Genomic DNA, 12,009 nt, shown 5'->3' with positions numbered 1-12,009 from the left:
TATAACTTGTAGACCAGTATGCCAGGAAGCAAGTCCATGAAAAACATAAGCAGGACAAAAACGAAAAGCATCGGTAAACATTTCCAGAGGATCTTCGAACAGATCTTAAATTGCACTTAGACATGAATGCTGAACTTTTGTGGTGTGGTACCCTAAGGTACCTCCATTTTAGACGCTAAACTAAATTTGGAAAAAATATTAGGAGATCAAAAGTTCGGATCAAATTTGTTCAAAAGATATCGTGCATACCATTTAAGTGACATTTTTAAATATTCGGGGAAGTACCGGAAGGTTTGGACCGGTATTGCCTATCTTCAAACCGAAAGTATGACAAAATATGACGAAGGTCAAATTTGGACCAAATAGGCAGATCCGTTCGAGAGTTAGATTGCGCTCCAACCACTAACACGGTGTCGTAGGGTTTTTTTTGTACTTTTCAGACTATTTTCTCAGGAAGTATGGACTTGCCCCAGATAAAACTTGTACCGTCGTTTGGGGGCGGTGAATACAAGATGTTACAACAAAAACCGAAGCGATTCGAGAGCTAGTCTAAACTGAACTTTTCCTAAATTTTGTGTGGGAGTTACACGAAGGACTGGACCGATTAAGTCCATACTAGAACCTCATCTAAGTCTGGTAGAAATTTCACTATGTGCAAAGTATGGACCACATCGGTTACTCCCTTCAAGAGTTATAGTGCGCACACCTCAGTCACGTTTGGCGACGTTACGTTGACTGACCCATGAGGTGCGCAAGTTATTTCAATCGACAGTTTGTCGAGCACCCCGAGAGTGACAGGGCGAAGAGAAGAGTATTACGTCGCATCAGATCTCTTCCAGCGGAGGAGAAACCAACACAGTTTACAATGGATAATATTGCCAATGCCATCAGGAACGCTAAATCATCAAAAGCGTTGGGCCCTGATGGAATCTCTATGGTAATGTTGAAGCAGCTAGATGAGCCGGGAGTGGAGTATCTCACTAAAGTTCTCAACTTGTCGCTATCCGCCCTCATTGTTCCCGAAGTCTGGAAAGTGGGCAGGGTGGTCCCACTACGGAAGCCCGGTAGCAAAATTCCGACCACAAACTGTCCCAAAATTTTAGGGGTCACATTCGACACTTCTTTCACGTCGTGCGCGTACGCCACCGCTATCTGCGACAAACTGAAAAGTAGGAACAAGGTCCTCAAGTCCCTAGCCGGCAGCACTTGGGGTGCAGATAAAGAAACCTTGTTGACCACATATAACGCCAGAGGTCGGTCTGTGTTAAGCTATGCGGCGCCAGTCTGGTCCCCGGGATTATGTGATACGAATTGTAAAAAGATTCAAACTTGCCATAATGCCGCCCTGAGAACAGCAACAGGTGCATCCTCAAATATTAAGTGGACCATCTACATGAGGAGGCAAAGATTCTTCCAGTAAAGCAACACAATGATATGCTTTCGTTGCAGTACCTGCTTGGATGTTACCGTGTGAGCCATCCCAATCACTATCTTGTTGGTAGGCCCCGACACATTCAGGCAGATCAGGAGGGATATTCATGCTCTAGAGGGAGAGAACCCCTAGATCAACAAGCATATCAAGCAGGTTTAAATAGATTGAACAGAAGAACGAATATACAAACATAATAACAAACACTATTACAACAACAACAACGAGATCGAAAAAACTACAGAAGTCCTCAAAATGGGCTTCTATTTATAGAAGATTTCATTATAGGGGTTTTCTATAGACCTCCTAAAGAGATCTGCCATAGATAGATCTCTTTAAAATTGTCATCTATGGATATACGACCTCTTGCAGATGATTTGTGTAGTTGAAAGACTTCCTTAAAAGAACTTTGAAAATTCCTTGGACCGACCGAGTACCGAGGAAGAAAAGAAACTATATGGCTAGACAATATCCAAGCATGGACTGGAATTCGGGATTCTGTAAGACTTCTAAGTGATGCTAAAGACAGGGATGCCTTTGCAGAGATCCTGAAAAACATATGAAATTATAATATCTAAAGCACATAATTAATTTTTGCAATATTGTTTTGGTCGCCTATAATTCGAAAACCGAATTGGCAAATAAAGAAGAAGACCGAGTACCAGATGAAGAGTCCTGAGAAGAATGAACTCCGAACGACAACTTTTTGATGTTATAAAAAATACAAGGGCTGAACGATAACTATCTGGCCTAACAAATGAAAACGCAAATTATTACCATCAAAAATAGTTCGTTGTTTTCTTAAGTAATCTTCAGCTTGATTTATAAGCTTTTTCATGCGCTCAAATCCTCTGTTGAATCCCTTTTTCCACTCCCATTTAGACAACTCCAAAACATGGTTGAACGCTTTTACAGCATTTTCTGGCTACAAAAATCATTGACCACGCCATCAATTCCACGTTTTGACCAGTTAAACAGGCTCTGGTTTGAATCGATGTGTGAGAGTTCGCATTGTCATGATGCAGAATGATTCGTCTTCTCTTTGTTTGTTTTTCGAATTTCTCAGAAGACTTCTCGCAAAGAATTGTAGTGTACCACTTAGAATTAACCGTCCTACGTTTTTGAAGCCGTATAGTCGCTACATGGTCAGTTTGCCCGAAGAAACAGGCGACCATTTACTTCGAAGTGCTTCTAATATGAACAACTTTTCGCTGGATTTGGCTCGCTTTCGAAGAACTAAACGGTCGATTACTATTTTGTTTCGGGCTCCTAAGAATAGATTCAAGATTAGTCGTCTGTGACGATTATATAAACTTCGTCTGAAGCACAACGATCGTTTTTTATTCACAATTTCTTTGCACCAATCCGAAAGAACCTCTTTTTGAGCGATTGTCAATTTTGCTGGATCTAATGAAAAAAACCCATTTTTACGGCCAAGGTTCATGCAATATCAAATGTTAGTTGGTGGAAGAAATGCCAAGATGCCTCTATATCGCGGTATATAACATGGAGATCTTACATTATTCGTTCAAGCACCGCTTAATTTTATTTTCTACCACATCGGCTAAGTTTGGACGACCTCACGACCTTCGTTTTTGGCTAGTGTGAATTCATTAAACTAGTTTTTCGTACTGCTATAGAATTGCCTTTTATCAACATTCAAAGATTTAATTGATCGATGCACTCTTGCCGTGATTATCCACGTAGAAAATCTGATGAAAATATTCACAAGTAAATTCCGTTCTTTTTGGCAATGGGATTTTTTGAAGTTACCTGTAAACAACACAACACAAGGTTGTATGACAAACTGTTCTGAGAATGCGTATGGCAAAAACTATCAAACTGTCAAAAAATGTTCAAATGGAGTCTGGCAAGACCCGGTTTTGCTTAGGCCAGATAGTTTTCATGCAGCCCTCGTAGGAAGATATCCTATACGGACACATAATGAGAAACGAAAAGTACTCTGTCATCCAGAGCATAATTAAATGCAAGATTGAGGGAAAAAGGCCAAGACGAAGAGGAGAATATCCTGGATAAAAAACAGTTTGGAAAGGACAAATCAAACCAGATGTAGGAAGCCTTATCAGTGTTGCGAGGAATAGAGATCTCACCATTGCTGTATAATTTTCCACATTACATTCATAACACACATATCTAGATCAATGCCGTTCTTGGTTTTGTTAAAGTTACGAAGTTTTTCGGCAATTCACACATACCACGACCCGAACACAACGAAAGAGCATACAATGTTTTGATTTGTTTTTGCTTGCAGCTTGCGTGCATACAACCTTACTAACACACTGTCAAAAGTTGCAAATATTCAAGAATTTTGTGTGCCCTCTTCTTAGTCGGCGGTGATCTAGATACACATCTTGAATATTTAATTTGTTATTGTATGATAATAAATAAAGAAGAAGAATATCTATTAAAAAAATCCACTAGGATGACCTTTATCGATAGAGGACCCCTTTAGAAGGACATTTACCTATAGAATATCTTTTTTGGAATATCTATGTATATATATACGACCTCTTGCAGAGGCTGTGTATAGTTGGAAAACTTCCTTAAAAAGACTTTTATAGTTAGAAGTCCTCGAAAAGGGGACTTTCATAGGTATAAGTACTCCTAGATAGTAGTTCTCCTAAATTGGCATTTTTTATATGTATCAAGACTTCCTAAAAGGATCTTCTAAGATAGAGTACCTCCAAGAAGGTTCGCTATAGATATAAGACTTCCTAAGAAGGACTTATAAATATATATACGTCATCCTAAAAAGGAGGATAGATAGAAGTCCTCCTAAGAAAAACATCTAACGATATAAATTCTCCTAAAATGGTACTCAATAGATAGAAGTCATCCTAAAATAGTCTTCCATAGATAGAAGAACTTCTAATGAAAGGAAGTCTCCGAAAAGGGCATTGTATAAAAATCGTCTTAAAAAGAACTTCTACAGCTAGAAATCGGTCTTAAAAGGACATCTATACATAAAAGTCCTCCTAAAGTGGTATTCCGCAGAAGAAGTCCTCATACGAACTTCTTCTATAAATAGAAGACATCCCAAAAGGGTCTTCTATAAAGAGGAAGCGTGTTAAAAGGTTTATCTATAGAAGAACTTGCTAAGAAGGACTTCTTGAGCAGTAAATGGTTTACAAATGCTCACTTCTCTCTCCATCAAAGTTACAGTTGCTTCAAAGAAAATTACCCAATGTGAACCTGGACTTAGATGAAGCCGAAAGAGCAAGTTGAACCAAATAGGCTTCTGTTATCTATTGTGTTAAGAACTTTAACTGACAAGCATATGATGGGTGGGAACTTTTATTGCTACAAGGAATAAAACAAACGATTAATTTTCTCCATTTTTGACAATATGATCAGTATGCCTTCTGGTTGTCTATGGCTATTATTCTTCTTCTTTACTCTGTCTCTTGTTCTTCTCATTTGCAGTAAGGCAATAATAATATGTGTTATGCTTGTGTTAAACATTAATTAAGAAAGTCAATCCAACCCAAAACAAATATCAAATTACACAATGTGGACAATTAAATTAAAATGCAATGGATATCCTTGCTTAAATTAGCCACCTTCTACACTCGTTCCCTCCCTCCCTCCCTCCTCCTCCACTATCTTCGGCTTATTTCTAACCATTAATTGTCATTAATGATTCTCCATCACCATAGATAGTGATGGTAACAGCATAAGGCGTACACGGCTAAAATTAACACTCACATTCGATAATACCGCAAATAAAAAACCCAATCAAATGCTAAGCAGTAAGCCGCAAATAATGAGACAAATTATGTAAGGAAGTTTATTGCCTAATGAATGACGTTTATCCACAAAAATAATGACTTATTTTCTAAACCAACAGAAGTGGCACAGCTTAAAAGGGAGAATTAAAAACAAATTAACATTCACCAAAACCCCAACCCCTAACCAACACTCAGGAATGTACACACACACACACCAAAAGACAAGACAACTGGTCTTGTCGCAATGTCTCTATCTTGGCACGGAAACAATATTTGAAGGTTTGTTGTTTGTCAATAGGGAATTAAGTTATAACAAAACAAAAATTGCAAAAAAAATATTCTAATTTAATTGAAATTGATATTTTATGCTCAAAATGAAAAAAATAGAAAATCTTATACTCCATGGGTATTGTAATGCGATATGTTTTTTGGGGGTTTTTATTTAAAGCTATTAAATCGTTTTAAGGGATATTTAATAGGGATTATTTTCTAAAGGCAAATAAATATTTTGTAAATCAAATTTGGGTATTTATTTAATGATTTCATTTCAAATCATTAAAATATTGTGCTGCCTTTCAATGGGGATTTAATTTCGTTGGGGATATGGTGCGTATTGTTTACGTCGGTATGTATACGAGACATATTAATTTGCGATGAATTCAAAACGGATGCATATTTATTATACTTACAAAAAAAGGTAGTTATTATGTTATGTAACAGATATTACTCACCTGAAAAGAAAAAAAAAAATAATTATTAAAAAAATATTTTTAGAAAATATTTTATTTCGGATAAGTAAAATCGAAACAAATTTATGCAAAAGAATTACAGATATTATAAATTATATTACCAAAAACAGTTGATTGTATTTCCCTGTGATATAAACAAATGAAGTAAATCCGATATAAACTGTTTTTGTTTTCAACACAAAACTTTTATTCCTGACGTCTACAAATATATTGCTTTTAAATCCAAGGATTAAAGCAGTGCCGACCAAGAAGAGCGAAGCCACAAATGTGAATACGAGTATATCCAAAACATTGGTAATTTATGACAGTGTGTTCGTAAGATTGTATAAACGCAAGCTACAAAACAAACACAAATCAAAACATTTGCTCTCTCTCTTGCACGTTCTTTCTTTGGGTTCGGATCGTATGTGAGCGTATTGCCAAAAATCTTCGGAACCAGCGACAAATGGCTGTTCGGCACTGGTTTAAAGTAGTAGAGTAGAAATTACATTTCGTCGAAATTTGACCCTACAAACACAGTTTCCGTATGAGCCAGATCTTCGGCTAGATATTGCGATTTTCATCTATGGCCAGATCGAATACCGTCTAAAAATATTTATGGGATTTCAAAGCAAGAGGGCGATATCAAAACATTTACAGATGAAAATCAACATTTTTTGGTACTGAGAACGCTGGTCCTCCCAAAGGGTCCTTTATAAAGTGGTCATCTGTTAGTTGAAGTAACACTTAAGGTGTCTTCTAAAGATGCAAATCCTCCTAAACAGATTTTTAATAGACAGAACACCCCAAAAAGATATCCTTCTGCAGATAAAAGACTTCCTAAAATGGTTTCCTGTATACTGAAGAAACCCCAAAGAGGTCTCCTATAGATTAAAGTCCTCCTAAAGGGATTTTCAATAGTAAAAAATAAAATGGTCTCCTGTAGTCCTTCTAAATGCATCTTCGATAACTAGAAGACCTCATACGGGGTCTTTAATATGCAATAAAAATTCAAAACATGGTCTTCTGTTTGCCGCCGAAGAAATCATAAAGGGATCTTCCATAGATGCAAGTCTTCCTAAAGGGGTATATCAAAAAGGGGTATAACAAAACAGTCCCATATGGTGGTCTCTATAGATAGAAGACCTCATAAAGGGTTCTTCTATAGACAGAGGACGTTATACAGGGATATAATACAGCAGAAAGGGGTCTTCGACAGATAAAAGACTTCATAAAGTAGTCTAGTGTATATTGAATAAATCCTAAAGAAGTCTTCTATAGATGGAAGTCCCCTAAATGGGTTTTATATAGATGTAAATCCTCTTAGGGGGTCCTCTATAGATAAAAGATTTCCTAAAATATATTGAAGATATGAAAGTTATCCGTAGATGGATGAAGATCATCCGTAGATGGAATTCCTCTTAAAGGTGCCTTCTATACAGAGAAGAAAGGGGTTTCTATCCATAAAAGATATCAGAGATGAGTCTTTTACATATAAACAAGTAACAAAGTATCAGTCGACTTTACCGACAGAGATAAACCCTCAGCCTATGTGAATTGGAACTTTCATCTACGGACAAAACTAATGTATTTAGGGTCTTTTCAGAATTTTGTGGCACTTTTTGGACATTTGAACTTGCCGACAAAAATGTAGATTAGGATTAAAGTTCAAAAGTTTTGCGAAGGAGGGAATGGACCGACATAGTGCATTACGGAAGTGGATCTTATTTTGAGAGTCATATCTTTTCGATAGATATAGCGACCACTATACATTTGAGTGGGTTATCGTACACCTGTTGGACCAGTATGCCAGGAAGCATGGACTTGTCCACGGAAACCATATTATGGCTGTACATCATCGGTATAAATTTCCAAAGGATCTCCGAACAGACCCTAAACTGCACTTGGACACAAATGTTGAACTTTTGTGGGGGAGGTATCCTAAGGGGTGGACCGATATGGGCAATTTTAGAAGTTAAACTAAGTTTGGATAAAATATGACGAAGGCTAATTTTTGGACCAAATCGGTCTATCAGTTCGAGAGTTATTGTGCTCTCCAGCCATTACATATGGTGCCATAGGAGTTTTTTACAACTTTCGGGCTGTATGGACCTGTCACTGAAAAAAACTTTTACCGTTGTAATTGAGACAGCGACTGCAAGTTGCTTCTACCGAAATCAAAGTTAGTCAAGAACAGGTCTTAAAGTGAACTTATCCGAAATTTTATGTGGGAGGTACCAGAAGGAATAGACAAATATAGTCCATATTCGAACCTGATCTATATCTGGTATATATGTATATTAGGATGTGCAGAGTATGGATTACATCGGCCACTCACTTCAAGAATTATGGTGCGCATAATTTTTCCGAACTTTTTGAACTTTTGTGAGGGAGGTACCTGAAGGAGTGGACCGATATGATTTATCTTCGAACTTAAACTAAGTTTGGACAAAATAACACGAAAGCCCAATTTGGAGCAAATCGGTTCATCCGTTCGAGAGTTATCGTGCGCACCAGCCAGCCAGACAGAAAGACAGACGGACGGACATTGCTAAATCGACTCCAAATTGTCTGAAACACATTTCGTCCAAACATACTAGGGGTCTAAAACCATTATTTCGATGAGGCACATTTTGTCCGTATGAAAGTGTATATACCCTCGTTAGCATAAATGCTGAGGGTATAAAAAGCGGAAGAAAGGGGTCTTCTATCCACAGAAGACCTCAGAAAGGCGTCTCCTATATATAGAAGACACCAGAGGAAGTCTTCTACATAAAAAAGACACCAGAACGGGGTCGTCTGTAGATAGACGACACCAGAAGGAAGTCTACTATCCATAGAAGACAACAGAAAGAAGTCTGCTATCCATAGAAGCCATCTGAAAGTATATAGAAGATAACAAAAGGGGTCTTCCACAGATAGAAAAAACCAGAAAGAGGTCTTCTATCCATGGAAGACATCAGAAAGGAGTCTTCTATCCATAAAAGACACCATAATGAGATCTGCTGCCAATAGAAGACATCAGAAAGGAGTATTCTACATATAGAAGGCATGAGAAGGGGTCTTCAAAGTTACCCTGTTTACCTCTTTTGCCCATTCACTGAGGTAATCTTTTGTTCCCAACTGTACCCCCCCGCTAGGGTAAACCCAAACAATATGTGAACTCCACAGCTTTATTAGTAACAAAACAAATTTCCAAATTCAGAGGCAAAACGAACTAAATCAAAAAACTAAAAACAAAATACAAAATAACCAAGTAGTCTTCTCCGCACTTCATCGCCCACTTCTCGTGTATGTGTTATAGCGGGGCATGTAGATTTTCCACAAATTGAATTATTTTTTAATATTTTGATTTCATATGGCACCTCAGGAGATATGGTTTGACATCTATGGATATTTAACATTACTCGCTACATAATCCTACATTATTACATTTCCCTTTAATGTAATCCACTTTGTGGATACTATTTACAGTGTTAATCTATTTATAGATCTCTGTTTGTAACGTAGTTACAGTGTTTGCCTGATTAAATATTCACTGAGCTTCGGTTACTTACAGGCTTCCAGTAGCCTAGTGGTAGCGTCTGCGGCTGTGCGTCAAGGAACCCAGGTTCTATTCCCAGGTCCATCGGTTGGAATTTTGTTTTTATGTTTTTTTTTTGTCATTTTAACTTATTTTGTTCCAAATGCTATTTTTTTATTGTCATTTTGTTTGGCAAAATGTTAAAACAAAAATAGTACGAAATTTGATATGCGAGAGATTTAGGCATTGGTTGACATGATCGGCGAATTTAGTTGTTGGTATTCAACTAGTATGTGTTACCATAATTTCCCCTACTGGAAGTGGCGAAATTTGGTCACTTTCTTTTAACCTCATTTTTCTTGTTTGAGTGAATACCAATACATCGACGTTTAGACTTGAATGCCGCAGAAACTTTTAAGAAGCCATATTGATTTTCGGGGATTATTGTTTGTATTGCTGATTCAGCTATTTGCCCCATGATATTGCCGAGGTTAGAAAAGGCAGTGGCAAGGTACTCGTGGAGGTCATTTTGTTCTTTTGTTTAACCGGTCAACACCCAAAATTTATACGTTTGCCACCAAATTATTTTTAAAAGGATTATATCCGTCGTTAAATTTTTCATATCCTTTGAATTGGTGTTTGAAAGCCGTGACTAAGTGGTGTTAAGTTAAATAATAAATAAAATAAAACATTTGATTTTGATTTTGTGGGCTAAAAGATCTAGTTATGAAGTAGCCACTTCTTTTGGTTTGCTACCATAACTTACATACATCATTTTTGTGGTCTTTGATATTTTCGTTGGAGCTGTCTTTGTTACCGCCTATACATTTCTTTCCTTTTGTGGATGCATTTTTCTTTGGATTCCCTTTCCCTTGTGCGATTTGCCTACCACCTAAATGACATAAGGTGGTGAGAGAAGCATAGAAAACCCCTACCAGCCAGTTGTTTCTGTTCCGTCGGGGGATCAACCAGACAGAGTTGACGTCGGTTTTTGGTGATTGCCAGAAGTGGTTTTTTATCGGGAATTACAGAAAATCGTAAAGAAAAATGATTAAAATCCGTAGTTTATCGTTTATTTCCAACGGAAAATTCATATAAAATGGTTTAATTTTCATAGAAATTCGATATAAATAATGAGTGTTCATGTATCAATAATTTTGTTTCATAAGAATTGCTAAATTGTACACGATAATCTAGTGGAATTGGTTGGAAGTGAAACATTTTCTAATATCTAAATGAGAAAAATTAACTGTTGTTGTTGTGTTTGATCATTTGGCTAAATTTTGATAATGCAAATTGAATTTACAAAAAAAAAACATAACAAAACTTAGTAAAAATCATACCAAGCGGATAAAAATAGTGAAAAAGTGCAGTGAAATTAACTTTTATTTACCAAAAATCACTATGTGTTGGAGTTTTTGGCTAAATTCTGCCAACCTCACCCCCCCTTGAAAGGCCTTTCGTCGTGGGAGCTCCAGCAAACCAGTGGTAAGTCACAATCTCTTTTATTAAGAGCAAAAACAAATGAGTCCCACAAATTGGGAGTGAACCGTTACTTCATTCTCCCATTGTGAAATTAGCAAAATTTTTGAGAAATAATTTTTTTTGATAATAATTCATTTTTTTAAAATAATTTAAAATATAATATAAATGATTTTAAATGCAATCTAACGATAACTCAAAGGACTCACTCGTTTGTTTTTGCCCATCTTTATTTCCTGCTGTTCATATACATGGCTGTACTAGTTGGATGGATGTGCGGTTGTGTGTTTGTATGTTAACAGACGAACGAATGTTAACCACATCACAACTCTGTTAACTCGCTTTTTAATACATGTCAGTTTGAAAAGCACTGCTTTGAATGTGAGTGTGTAAATCTCATTTCGTTCTTTTTGATTTTTACAATAAATTGTTGAATTTTTGAAACAATTCGGTTTCAAATATCCATCCTCCTATCAGCCTTCATTTTATTTTTGTCACTTGGTATCACATACTAAAAAAATTTTGGTGAAAAATTACGATCAAAAATATACAATAACATTTCGATACAAAATAATTTGCAAAATCAATGCTAGTGAGTGTGTGTGTGAACACCCGATATAGAGGTCAATGACACAACAGCTGATCGTTTTGTTGGAACGACAGTGAAATGATAATGAAAAACTGAACAAACACACGTACATACCTACAATTTTAATAATTTACATAAAAATCATAACGCATTACCTGCTGATATAAAATGTTTCACCAACAACTTTTCCAACATTTTATCGTTAAAATATCTTGATGTTTTTAAATTTTGAATATTATTTTTTTTTTGATGAAATATTGTTTCTGAATAGTTTTTTTAATAACGTTGAACGCTTTGTTGAGGTTTATTTTGAATGACATTTGGTCCTAGATGGTATTATTAAAATATTGCTAAGTTGTTTTTTATCAATTTTCTCAGTTCTAAAAAGATATAAGTAATTTCTTTGAGCGAATTTCTTTTAATGAATATTGGTTCTAAGTTTTCTTCATATAATGAGTTGAATTTTGTAAGATTGTAGTATTTAGATTTAATATGGAATGTTCTTTCAA

This window comes from Musca autumnalis, unplaced genomic scaffold (genome assembly GCF_047663935.1).
Source record: "Musca autumnalis isolate F117 unplaced genomic scaffold, ASM4766393v1 scaffold_5, whole genome shotgun sequence".
Classification (NCBI taxonomy): domain Eukaryota; kingdom Metazoa; phylum Arthropoda; class Insecta; order Diptera; family Muscidae; genus Musca; species Musca autumnalis.
Note: the sequence above shows the minus strand (reverse complement) of the source record.